The 878-nt window shown below is 61.2% G+C and overlaps 1 protein-coding gene across 2 annotated transcripts in view; it reads left to right on the top strand.

Annotated features, from left to right (window-relative positions):
* The window catches only part of AHCYL2 (adenosylhomocysteinase like 2), a 77,548-nt gene that overhangs the window by 73,584 nt on the left and 3,086 nt on the right, over nucleotides 1-878 (top strand). The gene's annotated exons all lie outside the window — the stretch shown is intronic.

Genomic DNA, 878 nt, shown 5'->3' with positions numbered 1-878 from the left:
GGTGCCTCCCAACCTTCTCCTCCTCCTGCTGCCCTCCCAACCTTCTCCTCCCAGGTGCCCTCCCCACCCTCTCCCGGTGCCTCTCACCCTTCTCCCGGTGCCTCCCCAACCTTCTCCCGGTGCCTCCTCAACCTTCTCCCGGTGCCTCCCCGCCCTCTCCCCCCAGCCCCGGTGTGGGATCCGCCCGTGGGGTCAGAGGGGCCGGGGTCCAGCCCTGCCCATCCCCACGAGGATTCCGAGGGCTCTCTCTGCCCGGTGCAGACACGGAGGGGCTGGCGCTGCCGGAGCCGTGACGGGAGCGCTTGGCAGGACAGGAGCCCTTTGTGCGAGGCAGCAGCTGTCACCCAGACGTGGCAGATGCCAGCGCCGTGCCACCGGCTCGGTGGCAGCTTTATTTTTAAAGTTTGACGGAGGATGAGGTGGCACAGAGCGGGCTCGGCCCCAGGGCTGCTCCCACGGGCTCAGCTCCGCAGCTCCTCTCCCAGCACGGCCTGGGCAGACCCCCAAAATAGTAATTTTCAATGGGAGCCTCTGGATCGCTTCCCTTTCCACAGTTTTTAGCCAGCACTGCTGTGAATTTCCAGCATGAAAATGAAATGGCTTTGCGCAAACGTGGATCTGCTTGGGAGGGTTTTTTCTGCAGGAAAAGGGATTTTCTTGGCAGGCAGAGAGCACCAGAACACTTCCAGTTTGGGGATTACCGGGTTTTCCCAGATCCTCAGCTTTTTTCCTTGCAAAGTCCTGGTGCTTCCCTGTGGCCATGGAGGAATTCCCTCTGGTTCAGTTCTCTGTGTCTGATTTTGGTCCTGGCATGGCCCAGCCTTGTGAGGAGCGAGGTTTGTCCCTGGTTTTGGGGTCTCTCCTGGTGTGTGAGGAGC

This window comes from Parus major, chromosome 1A, assembly GCF_001522545.3.
Source record: "Parus major isolate Abel chromosome 1A, Parus_major1.1, whole genome shotgun sequence".
NCBI classification, from domain to species: Eukaryota; Metazoa; Chordata; class Aves; order Passeriformes; family Paridae; genus Parus; species Parus major.
This window is presented reverse-complemented; position numbering and strand designations above follow the sequence as displayed.